Below are 12,279 nucleotides of genomic sequence, written 5' to 3' on the forward strand. Positions count from 1 at the left end.
TACTGGGTTACCTGCAGTGTGCAGGTGACCCTTAGGTCTCCAGCAGCACCACCCTCTGGTGGTACAGGTATGGTGTATACAGGGTGACGATACATTCAGTGGTCTAGTGTTACAATACATACATTAACATACATACATAACAAGTACTTAGGCGGCTGAACAGTCCAATACGAGAGCCACAGACCCTGTCACAGGTGGGACAGATAGTCGTTGAGGGAAGGGCTGGGTGGGACTGGTTTGCCGCACGCTCTTTCCACTGCCTGCGTTTGATTTCTGCACGCTCTCGGCGTTGAAACTCAAAGTGCTCAACGCCCTCCCGGATGCACTTTCTCCACTTAGGGCGGTCTTTGGCCAGGGACGCCCAGGTGTCAGTGGTGATGTCACACTTTATCAGGGAGGCTTTGAGGGTGTCCTTGTTACGTTTCCGCTGCCCACCTTTGGCTCATTTGCCGTGAAGGAGCACTTGCTTTGGGAGTCTCATGTCTGGCATGCGAACTATGTGGCCTGTCCAGCGAAGCTGACCGAATGTGGTCAGTGCTTCAATACTGGGGATGTTGGCCTGGACGAGGACACTGATGGTGGTGCACCTGTCCTCCCAGGAGACTTGTAGGATCTTGCGGAGACATCGTTGGTGGTATTTCTCCAGCCACTTGAGATGTATTCTGTACATGGTCCATGCCTCTGAGCCATACAGGAGGGCGGGTATTACTACAGGCCTGTAGACCATGAGCTTGGTGGTAGATTTGAGGGCCTGATCTTCGAACACTCTTTTCCTCAGGCAGCCGATGTTGAATCTCCGCATCAATGCCTGCCTTTGTTGATAAGAGGCTCCCGAGGTATGGGAAGTGGTCCACGTTGTCCAGGGCTGCGCCGTGGATCTTGATGACTGGGGGGCAGTGCTGTGCGGCGAGGACAGGTTGGTGGAGGACCTTTGTCTTACGGATGTTTAGCGTAAGGCCCATGCTTTCGTATGCCTCAGTAAACATATCGACTATATCCTGGAATTCAGCCTCAGAATGTGCGCAGACGCAGGCGTCGTCCGCGTACTGTAGCTCGACGACAGAGGTTGGGGTGATCTTGGACCTGGCCTGGAGGCAGCGTAGGGGAAACAGCTTCCCGCTGGTTCTGTAGTTTAGTTCCACTCCAGCGGGGAGCTTGTTGACTGTGAGGTGGAGCATGGCAGTGAGAAAGATTGAGAAGAGGGTTGGGGCGATGACACAGCCCTGTTTGACCCCGGCCCGGACGTGGATTAGGTCTGTAATGGATCCGTTGGTAAGGATCACGGCCTGCATGTGGTCTTGGAGCAGGCGAAGGATGTTGACAAACTTTTGGGGGCATCCGAAATGGAGGAAGACGCTCCATAGACCCTCGCGGTTGACCATGTCAAAGGCCTTTGCAAGGTCGAAAAAGGCCATAGAAACATAGAAAATAGGTGCAGGAGTAGGCCATTCAGCCCTTCAAGCCTGCACCACCATTCAATAAGATCATGGCTGATCATTCCTTCAGTACCCCATTCCTGCTTTCACTCCGTACCCCTTGATTCCTTTAGCCGTAAGGGCCACATCTAACTCCCTTTTGAATATATCTAATGAACTGGCCTCAACAACTTTCTGTGGTAGAGAATTCCACATGCTCACAATTCTCTGAGTGAAGAAGTTTCTCCTCATCTCGGTCCTAAATGGCTTACCTCTTATCCTTAGACTGTGACAAATAGTTCTGGACTTCCCCAACATTGGGAACATTCTTCCTGCATCTAACCTGTCCAATCCCATCAGAATTATATATATCTCATTCTTCTAAATTCCAGTGAATATAAGCCTAGTTGATCCAATCTATCTTGATATGTCAGTCCTACCATCCCAGGAATCAGTCTGGTGAACCTTCGCTGCACTCCCTCAATAGCAAGAAAGTCCTTCCTCAGATTAGGAGACCAAAACTGTACACAATATACAAAGTGTGGCCTCACCCAGGCCCTGTACAACTGCAGTAAGACTTCCCTGCTCCTATACTCAAATCCCCTCGCTATGAAGGCCAACAGGCCATTTGCCTTCTTCACCGCATGCTGTACCTGCAGGCCAACTTTCTATGACTGACATACCATGACACCCAGATCTCGTTGCACCTCCCCTTTTCCTAATCTGCCACCATTCAGATAATATTTTGCCTCCCTGTTTTTGCCACCAAAGTGGATAACCTCACATTTATCTATATTATACTGCATCTGCCATGTATTTGCTCACTCACCTAACCTGTCCAAGTCACCCTGCAGCCTCTTAGTATCCTTCTCACAGCTCACACTGCCACCCAGCTTAGTGACATCTGCAAACTTGGAGATATTACATTCAATTCCTTTGTCCAAATCATTAATGTATATTGTAAGTAGCTGGGGTCCCAGCACTGAACCTTGCGGTACCCCACTAGTCATTGCCTACCATTCTGAAAAGGACCCGTTTATTCCTACTCTCTGCTTCCTGTCTGCCAACCAGCTCCCTATCCACATCAATACATTACCCCCAATACCATGTGCTTTAATTTTGCACACTGATCTCTTGTGTGGGACCTTGTCAAAAGCCTTTTGAAATTCCAAATACACCACATCCACTGGTTCTCCCTTGTCCACTCTACTGGTTATATCGTCAAAAAATTCTAGAAGATTTGTCAAGCATGATTTCTCTTTCATAAATCCATGCTGACTTGGACCGATCCTGTCACTGCTTTCCAAATGCGCTGCTATTACATTTTTAATAATTGATTCCAGCATTTTCCCCTCTACCAATGTCCGGCTAACCGGTCTATAATTCCCTGTTTTCTCTCTCCCTCCTTTTTTAAAAAGTGGGATTACATTAGCTACCCTCCAATCCATAGGAACTGATATCGAATGTTGGAAAATAACCACCAATGCATCCACTATTTCTAGGGCACCTTCCTTAAGTACTCTGGGATGCAGACTATCAGCCCTGGGGATTTATCGGCCTTCTGTCCCATCAATTTCCCGAACACAATTTCCTGACTAATAAGGATTTCCTTCAGTTCCTCCTTCTTGCTAGACCCTCGGTCCCCTAGTATTTCCGGAAGGTTATTTGTCTCTTCCTTAGTGAAGACAGAACCAAAGTATTTGTTCAATTGGTCTGCCATTTCTTTGTTCCCCATTATAAATTCACCTGATTCTGACTGCAAGGGACCTACGTTTGTCTTCACTAATCTTTTTCTCTTCACATATCTATAGAACTCCTCCATGTATCAGGGCTGGCGCTGCTCCCTGCATTTTTCCTGTAGCTGTCGCACTGCAAAGATCATGTCCGTTGTGCCCCGTAGGGGACAAAATCCACACTGCGACTCCGGGAGAAGCTCCTCGGTCACAGGGAGAAGATGGTCGAGGAGAAATCTAGCGACGACTTTCCCAGTGGTTGATAGGGAGATTCCCCTGTAGTTGCCGCAGTCGGACTTGTCCCCTTTTTTTAAAGATGGTCACGATCACTACATCTCTGAGATCTCCCGGCATGCTCTCCTCCCTCCAGATGAGAGAGATGAGGTCATGTATCCACGCCAACAGCGCCTCTCCGCCATACTTTAGCGCCTCAGCAGGGATTCCATCCGCTCCCGTAGCCTTGTTATTCTTGAGCTGTTTTATGGCTTTTCCTGCCTCGTGCAGCATTGGGGTTTCACCGAGGTGGTGGTGGGTCGCATGCTGCGGGATGGAGTCGAGAACACTCGAGTCAAAGCAGAGTCCTGATTGATGAGATCTTCGAAGTGCTCATTCCAGCGGGCCCTGACAACCTCTGTGTCCTTGATGAGTGTTTCCCCGTTCTTGGCCAGCAGTGGGGTGGGACCTTGAGAGTTTGGACCATAGGTGGCCTTGACTGCGATGAAGAATCCTTGCATATTGTGGCTGTCAGCCAGTTGTTGTCTCTCCTGTGCTTTCTCCATCCACCACCTGTTCTTTAGGTCCTGGGTTTTTTGTTGGACCTGAGCCTTGAGCCGTCTGTAATGTTGCTTTGTAGCTACCGAGTTGGATTGTTGCTTGAGGCTCAGGAATGCTCTGCGCTTGCGATCTATTAGTTCTTGCATCTCCTGATCCTTTTCATCAAACCAGTCCTGGTGTTTTCTGGTTGAGTGACCAAGTGTCTCTTCACAGACACTGGTTATAGAGACCTGGATGGCAGACCAAGTGCTGTGGGCATTCAGCATCTCAGGGTCATCAAGGCACGCCAGGTTAGCTGTGAGGCGCTGGCTTTATAGGGCTCTCTTAGATGGGTCTTTAAGTGCCCCGGCATTAACTTTTTTGCGGCACTGCTTCTGCTGCCCCCTCTGCTTTGGGGCTATGTTAATATCGATGATGGATCGGATTAGGCGATGGTCCGTCCAGCAGTCGTCAGCTCCTGTCATGGCGTGGGTGATGCGCACATCCTTGCGATCCCTGGCTCGGACGATGACATAGTTGAGCAGGTGCCAGTGTTTGGAGCGAGGGTATTGACACCATGCCTTGTATTTGTCCCTCTGGTGAAACAGGGTGCTGGTGATGAGAAGTTCATGTCCTAGACATTTTGTCAGGATTAGGATACCACTGGAGTTGGCTTTCCCTACCCCCTCTCTGCCAATCACGTCCCCCCCCCCAGAGGGCTGTGTCTTTGCCGACCCTGGCATTGAAGTCGCCGAGGAGGATCAGTTTGTCGCCCGTGGGGACGCGGGATAGGGATGTTTCGAGGTGGGAATAAAAACCCTCTTTGGTCTCGTCCGTTGCATTGAGTGTAGGGGCGTACGCACTGATGACAGTAGCACATTGGTTCCGGGATAGGGTAAGGTGAAGAGTCATGAGACATTCGTTAACCCCGCAGGGGGGGTCTTTGAGGCGGCCGACCAGTTCATTTTTGACGGCGAAGCTGACTCCGTGAAGGCGCCGTTCTTCCTCTGGTTTTCCTTTCCAGAAAAAGGTATAACCTCCACCTTGTTCCGTGAGCTGGCCTTCCCCTGCCCGACAGGTCTCGCTTAGAGCGGCGATGTCAATGTCAAAACACCCAAGTTTCCAGGCAACTATGGCGGTGCAGCGTTCCGGCCTGTTGCTGTTGGAATTGTCCATCAGGGTCCTGACGTTCCAGGTCCCGAACTTCATATTAGCGAAGTGAAAGATGCCTGTGCGTGAGTTCTTTTAACGTGGGGTAGCCGCTGCACACCGGCAACTACACAGGCTTAGCTGAGCAAGGCCTTGGTCCATCGGCAAGAGGGTCCAAGACGACTGGAGGCCAGGCACTGCTGTATGAGCCCAGTTGCCTCTGGTGAGATGTTGGCTGCAGGCTTGGCACCAAGTAGCGCACTTGATGGTAGGTGGTCCGAGGCTTGGTTGGGGGCAGGCATTGAGGAAGGTCAGTTGTCTGCTGGAGTTCCGAGGGATGGTTTAAAAGTTTCTTCCAAAATTTTAATTAAAAAGTTTTCTAAAGTTATTTAACAGTTTTTCCAGAGGTTCCAAAAAAATTTCTCCAAGTTGTTTAATAATGTAAAAGTTTTCCCAAATTGTTTCAAAAGTTTCTCAAGTTGATTAAAAGTTTAAAAGTTGATTAAAAGTTGATTAAAAGTTTAAAGTGCAACTCAGTAGTAGGTTACTACCTTGGCACTGCTCAATGGGTGAGGCCAGCACTCCGCAGCCACACATGGCCCTGGCCAGGCCACACCCAGACTATCCCCTGGATGTCTAGTTCTTTGCCCATACCAATATGACAGGTGATGCACTTGCAGCTCGTAATGAACGCGTCCTTCCTGTCCGCCATATAGAGGCTTAGGTGTCCATTTAGCACCCAAAAAATAGGTACGGCGGAATCTAATTTCTAGGTCCATAAAAGGAGTTGACAAAGGGACTCTGTGGCCGGCATTTAACCGGCCGTAGGGACTCTGTGGCTGTAACTACCCGAAACAATTGCTCAACACACTCAGCTTACGCTCGCGCCCCCAGTGGGTTCCGGGCCCCCGGGCCCCCTTTGGGGACGACTGGGCCCTTACTTGCATTTGTACAGCGCCTTTCACAACCCCAGGAGGTCCAAAGCGCTGTACTTCTACAAGTGAAGCACTTTTTGGAGTGCAGTCACTGTTGTAATGTGGGAAATGCAGCAGCCACTTTGCGCACAGCAAGCTTCCACAAACAGCAATGTGATAATGACCAGATAATCTGTTTTAGTGATGTTGATTGAGAGATAAATATTGGCCCAGGACACTGGGGATAAATCCACTGTTCTTCTTCGAATTAGTGCCATGGGATCTTTTACATCCGCCTGAAAGAGCAGACGGGGCCTCAGTTTAATGTCTCATCCAAAAGATGGCACCTCCGACAGTGCGGCGCTCCCTCAGTACTGCCCCTCCGATAGTGCGGCACACCCTCAGTACTGCCCCTCCGACAGTGCGGCACTCCCTCAGTACTGCCCCTCCGACAGTGCGGCGCTCCCTCAGCACTGCCCCTCCGACAGTGCGGCACTCCCTCAGTACTGTCCCTCCGACAGTGCGACGCTCCCTCAGCACTGCCCCTCCGACAGTGCGGCGCTCCCTCGGTACTGCCCTCCGACAGTGTGGCGCTCCCTCAGCACTGCCCCTCCGACAGTGCGGCACTCCCTCAGTACTGCCCCTCCGACAGTGCGGCGCTCCCTCAGTACTGCCCCTCCGACAGTGCGGCGCTCCCTCGGTACTGCCCTCCGACAGTGTGGCACTCCCTCAGTACTGCCCCTCCGACAGTGCGGCGCTCCCTCGGTACTGCCCTCCGACAGTGTGACGCTCCCTCAGCACTGCCCCTCCGACAGTGCGGCACTCCCTCAGTACTGCCCCTCCGACAGTGCGGCGCTCCCTCAGTACTGCCCCTCCGACAGTGCGGCGCTCCCTCAGTACTGCCCCTCCGACAGTGCGGCGCTCCCTCGGTACTGCCCTCCGACAGTGTGGCACGCACTCAGCACTGCCCCTCCGACAGTGCGGTGCTCCCTCAGTACTGCACTGGATTGTCAGCCTAGATTTATGTGCTCCTGCTCTCTCGTATGGATGCAAAATATCCCAGGGCACTATTTCGAAGTAGAGCAGGGGAGTTCTCCCCGGTGTCCTGAGGACAATATTTATCCCTCAATTAACATAGCAAAACCAGATTATCTGGTCATTATCGTGTTTGAGTTTGTGGGAGCTTGCTGTGCACAAATTAGCTGCTGCGTTTCCCACATTACAACAGTGACTGTGCTTTGAAAAGTGCTTCACTTGAAGAAGTAAAGTGCTTTGTGACATCCTGAGGTTGTGAAAGTCAATATATAAATACAAGTTCCTTCTTTATGAAGGAGGACAGCCATACAGCCCGTCAGTACCTCTATTACCACAATCTACAATGTTTCTTAACTGATTGTGCTACCCTTCCATGCGATGTTCAGTAGCTCTGCCTGGTGTGTACAAATGTATCAGTGTGTCAAAGGCTGTGTTAGGTGGTGTGTGTTGGAATAATTGACTTTATCACCACACCCACTCCATTCATTCCATATTGAAGCTGTTCGTAGCTTGTGGTGCTGACATTCATTGGGATGCAAATTCTGACCTTTTATTTTTAATGTACAGCACAGAAACAGGCCATTTGGCTCATCCTGTTTATACTCCACTCCTCCCACCCCGACTTCATCTCACCCTGTCACCCTAACCTTCGATTCCTTTCTCCCTCATATGCTTTTCTAGCTTCCCCTTAAAGGGAGTGCCGAACTGTTGGAGGGGTAGTACTGAGGGAGTGCCGCACTGTTGGAGGGGCAGTACTGAGGGAGTGCCGCACTGTTGGAGGGGCAGTACTGAGGGAGTGCCGCACTGTTGGAGGGGCAGTACTGAGGGAGTGCCGCACTGTTGGAGGGGCAGTACTAAGGAAGTGCCGCACTGTTGGAGGGGCAGTGCTGAGGGAGCACAGCACTGTCGGAGGGGCAGTACTGAGGGATTGCCGCACTGTTGGAGGGGCAGTGCTGAGGGAGTGCCGCACTGTCGGAGGGGCAGTACTGAGGGAGCACAGCACTGTTGGAGGGGCAGTACTGAGGGAGTGCTGCACTGTCGGAGGGGCAGTACTGAGGGATTGCCGCACTGTCGGAGGGGCAGTACTGAGGGAGCGCTGCACTGTCGGAGGGGCAGTACTGAGGGAGCGCCGCACTGTCGGAGGGGCAATACTGAGGGAGCACAGCACTGTTGGAGGGGCAGTACTGAGGGAGCACAGCACTGTCGGAGGTGCTGTCTTTTGGATGAGACGTTAAACCGAGACCCCGTCTGCCCTCTCAGGTGGACGTAAAAGATCCCACAGCACTTTTTCGAAGAAGAGCAGGTGAGTTTTCCCCAGTGTCCTGGGGCCAATATTTATTTCTCAATCAACATAACAAAAAGACAGGTTATCTGATCACTATCATATTGCTGTTTGTGGGAGCTTGCTGTGTGCAAATTGTGTGCCGCGTTTCCCACATTCCGGCAGTACATCATTGGCTGTAAAGTGTTTTGAGACGTCCGGTGGTCATGTAAGGCGCTATATAAATCCAATCTTTCTTTTATTCTTTCTTTAAATGCATCTATGCTATTCGTCGCAACCTCCTTTTTCTTAGCCAATCCCTCGGAGTCGAGGATGACTTGCTTTCACACTAACATGGGTTCTCAGGTGACTGATGAGTCCGATGTGGGACCTACAGTCTCTGTCACAGGTGGGGCAGACGGTGGTTGGAGGGACGGGTGGGTGGGGAGTCTGGTTTGTTGTACGCTCCTTCCGCTGTCTACGCTTGGCTTTCCCGTGCTCCCGGCGAAGAGGCTCGAGGTGTTCCTCCCAGATGCTTCTCATTCAGTATGAGCGGTCTTGGGTCAGGGAATCCCCAGGTGTCGGTGGGGATGTTGCACTTTTTCAAGGAGGCTTTGAGGGTGTCCTTGTAACGTTTCCTCTGCTCACCTGGGGCTCGCTTGCCGTGTCGGAGCTCCGAGTAGAGCGCTTGTTTTGGGAGTCTAGAATCGGGCATGCAGACGATGTGGCCCTGCCCAACGGAGCTGGTCGAGTGTGGTCAGTGCTTCGATGCTGGGGATGTTGGCCTGAGCGAGAACACTGAACGTTGGTGCGTCTATCCTCCCGGGGGATTTGCAGGATCTTGCGGAGGCATCGTTGGTGATACATCTCCAGTGCTTTGAGGTGTCTGCTGTACATAGTCCATGTCTCAGAGGCAAACAGGAGGGCGGGTATCACCACTGCTCTGTAGACCATGAGCTTGGTGCCGGGTTTGAGCTCCTGGTCTTCAAACACTCTCTTCCTCAAGCAACCGAAGGCTGCGCTGGTGCACTGAAGGCGGTGTTGGACCTTGCCGTCGATGTCTGCCCTTGTTGACAGTAGATTAACAAGGTATGGGAAATGGTCCACGTTGTCCAAGGTCTCATCATGGATCTTGATAATCGGGGGGCAGTGCTGTGTGGCGGGGTCAGGTTAGTGGAGGACTTTGTCTTACGGATGTTTAGTGTAAGGCCCAAGCTCTCGTACGCTTCAGTGAAGGTGTTGACGATGGTTTGGAGCTCGGCCTCCGAGTGTGCGCATACGCGAGCGTCGTCTGTGTACCGTAATTCAATGACAGAGGATGGGACGACCTTGGATGTGGACGGGAAACGACGGAGGTTGAACAATTTCCCGTTTATCCTGTAGTTTAGTTCCACTCCAGCGGGGAGCTTGTTGAGGGTGAGATGGAGCGCTGCAGCGAGGAAGATTGAGAAGAGGGTTGGTGCGATGACACAGCCCTGCTTGACAGTGGCTGAAGTGCTCCACCCAGAGTCGCCATGCAGATTCCACCCACTAAGGGGCACAATGGACACGATCGTCACGGCGTGACAAATCCAAGAAGAAAGCAGGGAACAGCACCAACCCCTGTACATGGCCTTCTCTGACCTCACAAAGGCCTTTGAATCTGTCAACCGTGAGGGATTATGGAGTATCCTCCTCAAATTCGGCTGCCGTCAAAAATTTGTCACCATCCTCTGCCTGCTTCACGATGACATTTAAGCCATGAACCTGACTAACGGATCCACCACAGACCCAATTCACGTGCAGATTGATGTCATCTCAACCCCTCCCTGTGGCAGCGAGTTCCACATTCTCACCACTCTCTGGGTGAAGAAGTTTCTCCTGAATTCCCCATTGGATTTATTAGTGACTGTCTTATACCGATGGTCCCTCACTTACCTACTTCTGTGAGGGTAGCGAAACACCAGCAGTTTATCAGTTGGCTCAGTCATGCTCTCAGCTCGGAGTCAGAGATTGGGTGCCAAAACCCCACTCCAGGGACATTAAGACATAATGGGGTTGATTTTCACGGCCTGCGCCTGGTGTTAACGGGGCAGCAATGCAGCACTCCCTCAGCGCTGCACTGGGAGTGTCAGCCTACATCATGGGCTCGGGTCTCTGGCGGGGGTCTTGAACTCACGACCCTCTGACTCAGGAAGCGAGAGCGCTGACACTGAGCCAATCTAATACCTTCTATGCTCCATTTCAGTCCCGCGCTCCTGATCATTGGCTGCCTGGTGTGGAGGGGAGGCTGGCCAGTTGGGAGGGCCTCCTCCTGGGCCTGGCCTGGTGGCCATCCACAGGTCCAGGTTGGTCTCGGCCCATGGGGGGAGGGGCTGCTCTGGCTGCCCGCCTCTCCTCCGCGGTTCTTGGTCAATGCCCGGGAGATACGCTTGAGTCTTTCTGTGAGTGGTGGGCAGCACAGAGGCCGGTGGGAGTGCTGGACAGTATGAATAATGTTATTAGAAACATGGAAACATAGAAATTTACAGCGCAGGAGGAGGCCATTCCGGCCCATTGTATCCACGCTGGCCAAAAAAGAGCCGCACGGCCCTCGGTCAGCAGCTCTGAAGGTTACAGATAAACCTATGAACAATGAACAATGGCGGACAAGTAAAGAGCACCCGGCCCAACCAGTCTGCCTCACACAACTGCGACATCCCTTACACTGAAATATTCTACACTCCACCCCAACCGAAGCCATGTGATCTCCTGTAGAGAGGCAAAAACCAGATAAAAACCCAGGCCAATTGGGGGAAAAAATCTGGGAAAATTCCTCTCTGACCCATCCATGTGATCGAAACTCGGACTCCAGGAGATCGCTGTGGCTGTATTAGCTTCCATGGTGTATTTACCATCGTATCTGCACCAACCAACAAGAGATTATCCAGTCTAATCCCATTTGCCAGCTCTAGGCCCAAGTGCCCATCCAAGCACCTTTTAAATGTGGTGAGGGTTTCTGCCTCTACCACCCTTCCAGGCAGTGAGTTCCAGACCCCCACAACCCTCTGGGTGAAGAAGCCCCCCCTCAAATCCCCTCTAATTAAGTTAAAAATTCCTTTTGTTATTGTTTAGGATTCTATTAGTTATGCTACAGCTATACAGTGAGACCACACCTGCAGTACTGTGAGCAGCTCTGGGCATCACATCGCAGAAAGGATATATTGGCCTTGGAGGGAGTGCAGTGCAGATTCAGCAGAATGAATATAGGAGCAGGAGGAGGCCATTCAGTCCCTCGAGTCTGTTACTATAGGAACAGGAGGAGGCCATTCAGCCATTCGAGCCTGTTACTATAGGAACAGGAGGAGGCCATTCAGCCCCTTGAGCCTGTTACTATAGGAACAGGAAGAGGCCAGTCAGCCCCTTGAGCCTGTTACTATAGGAACAGGAGGAGGCCATTCAGCCCCTCGAGCCTGTTACTATAGGAACAGGAGGAGGCCATTCAGCCCCTCGAGCCTGTTACTATAAGAACAGGAAGAGGCCATTCAGCCCCTCGAGCCTGTTACTATAGGAACAGGAGGAGGCCATTCAGCCCCTCGAGCCTGTTACTATAGGAACAGGAGGAGGCCATTCAGCCCCTCGAATCTGTTACTATAGGAACAGGAGGAGGCCATTCAGCCCCTCGAGCCTGTTACTATAGGAACAGGGGGAGGCCATTCAGCCCCTCGAGTCTGTTACTATAGGAACAGGAGGAGGCCATTCAGCCATTCGAGCCTGTTACTATAGGAACAGGAGGAGGCCATTCAGCCCCTCGAGCCTGTTACTATAGGAACAGGAGGAGGCCATTCAGCCCCTCGAGCCTGTTACTATAAGAACAGGAAGAGGCCAGTCAGCCCCTTGAGCCTGTTACTATACGAACAGGAGGAGGCCATTCAGCCCCTCGAGCCTGTTCCACCTTTCAATAGGATCATGTCTGATCTGCGACCTAACACCATATACCCGTCATTGCCCCATATCCCTTCACCTTTTGGTTAACAAAAAGCTATCAATCTCGGATTTAA

This window comes from Pristiophorus japonicus, chromosome 8 (assembly GCF_044704955.1).
Source record: "Pristiophorus japonicus isolate sPriJap1 chromosome 8, sPriJap1.hap1, whole genome shotgun sequence".
NCBI lineage: Eukaryota > Metazoa > Chordata > Chondrichthyes > Pristiophoridae > Pristiophorus > Pristiophorus japonicus.